Raw genomic sequence first — 2,620 nt, 5'->3', positions numbered from 1 at the left:
TCCTAATTTGTCTAATAGGATTAAAGACCGTCTAGTGAATGTTAAATTCCTTATTGTGCGTCTGAGCAATTTCCATAAAAAGAATCGTGTAACTCGTGAGAGAGAAATCCATAATGATGTAACGGACGCCAGCCCGCACCGGTAATACACGCTCGACAAAAATTAAATCCAAGGTCGTTCCACTTTCCGCCCACTCGGAAATCACAGCGGTGTTCGCTCGTAATTTTCACGATCTTTTACCCGCGTTGAAGTGCAAGACAATGTATATAAGTATTCGCGTTACGAGCAGCGCGCAAGAAGAAGGCTATCACACGCGATCGTCCTCGCTGAATCTCATCCGAGTATTACCAAATATAGGGAGTTGCGCTCATTTTATTTAAGTACAGCCGTATAAGGAAATCGCATGTAACATTTTAGTCACTTTTATATGAAAGTGCGTGTCCTTTATTGTGTTTTTGCTGCGCAGAATGTGATTTTCCAAGGATTCGAGTATCAACTGCATCGAAGAAGATAGAATATGTTTAATATCAAAAGTAAAATTAATTTTTTAAAGAAACGTGCTTGCAAGATATTTGGATTAAATTTAATTTGAATTTTTTCCAAGCATGTTTCTTAAAAAACTGAATGTATTGTATATAAAAAAATAATAAGAACAATATAAAATAAATAATAATCCTTAAGGTTGCCAGTAATAATTAATAAAAAACCACTCCTCAATGTTTAAAGTCGACCAGACTGGCAATAATTTATTATAAATAATTATTTGAAATACAACAACGTTTCGGCTGTCATGGCAGCCCTTTTCAAGTACATCTATAAAAAGTTCAATCAAAATAATTATAATTTAATACACTTATTCGCAACAATTAATTATACATTTAAATACAAAAATGTGTTACATACCAAATTTAAAACAGTAAATCAACTTCTATGCAAACCACCGACAATGTTAACGCTTGTTTTGATGAACAATGTAAGACTGACAGAAGTAAGCACATATTAAATAGATGTTAACTGTTCACAAGAATCTTAGTCACTAAGCGTTAAGAAGATAGAGACGAAACTAAATGTGTCTTTCGTAATTTAAATCGTCATAATAAAGTCAAATAAATAAAAATAAATAAATAGGTGGATATAAAAATAAAAATAAAATTAAAAGTAAAAATAAATATAAAACGACTTAAATAACGTCAAGAACACGATCATAAATCCCACTGAAATTCTCCGTATCTTTCTGTAAATTAATACTTTTTCCTTGTTTTTTTATGTAAAACATTTCTGCAATTTCTCTTTTTCTTGTCTGTTTTTCCTCATGCAGAATCACCGGAGAATCCCAACGGAACTCATGATCGTTGCAAGTCCGATGTAAACTAATGACAGAATGCAATGTCTTGTCTTTTTTTATGTTATTTCTATGTTCTTTAATGCGCGTTTCTAAATGTCTCTTTGTCTGTCCTATATAAGCCGAATCGCAATTCGCACAATCAATTTTATAAACAACATCAGTTCTTTTTAAGTTTTCGATCCCATCTTTACCTCTTTTTATCAACGTGTCCAATTTTTTTGGGACAGTATACAAAGCATCAATTCCACTTTTATTGATGCAACGCGTAATATTCTCGCTAAGATCTTTAATGTAAGGTAACACAATGCAATTTCGCGTATCAAATTTATTTAATTTCACAGACAAGAAAAAGAGAAATTGCAGAAATGTTTTACATAAAAAAACAAGGAAAAAGTATTAATTTACAGAAAGATACGGAGAATTTCAGTGGGATTTATGATCGTGTTCTTGACGTTATTTAAGTCGTTTTATATTTATTTTTACTTTTAATTTTATTTTTATTTTTATATCCACCTATTTATTTATTTTTATTTATTTGACTTTATTATGACGATTTAAATTACGAAAGACACATTTAGTTTCGTCTCTATCTTCTTAACGCTTAGTGACTAAGATTCTTGTGAACAGTTAACATCTATTTAATATGTGCTTACTTCTGTCAGTCTTACATTGTTCATCAAAACAAGCGTTAACATTGTCGGTGGTTTGCATAGAAGTTGATTTACTGTTTTAAATTTGGTATGTAACACATTTTTGTATTTAAATGTATAATTAATTGTTGCGAATAAGTGTATTAAATTATAATTATTTTGATTGAACTTTTTATAGATGTACTTGAAAAGGGCTGCCATGACAGCCGAAACGTTGTTGTATTTCTAATAATTATTTATAATAAATTATTGCCAGTCTGGTCGACTTTAAACATTGAGGAGTGGTTTTTTAATATAAAATAAAGTTAATCTTGTAAAGTTCGTCTCAATCTTTCCTTTCTGTCGAGATTGATCTACGCAGTCCTGAAGTAGCTCCTGATCCCAACCGCGATCTGATCAGCTGCCATTTAATCCCAGCACGCCGCAATTGTCAGCTGCTCGTGCCTCGTCGTTGCTGTGCATACACGAAGACTGACTCGGCTGCTATTACGGGCGATTATTACACGCTCCTAGGAAGGAAGTATGTGTATCGAAGGCGGTGCGCGCGGCTCCTGTGGGGCAACAGCTCCTCTCGCGGGCAACAATAGGATCTTATATTGAATAAAACCCACGTATAAGTCGGCGC

Source organism: Nylanderia fulva, unplaced genomic scaffold (genome assembly GCF_048542155.1).
Source record: "Nylanderia fulva isolate GAGA-0341 unplaced genomic scaffold, ASM4854215v1 Scaffold41, whole genome shotgun sequence".
NCBI classification, from domain to species: Eukaryota; Metazoa; Arthropoda; class Insecta; order Hymenoptera; family Formicidae; genus Nylanderia; species Nylanderia fulva.
The sequence above is the reverse complement of the archived record's forward strand: the minus strand, read 5'-3'. Positions refer to the sequence as shown.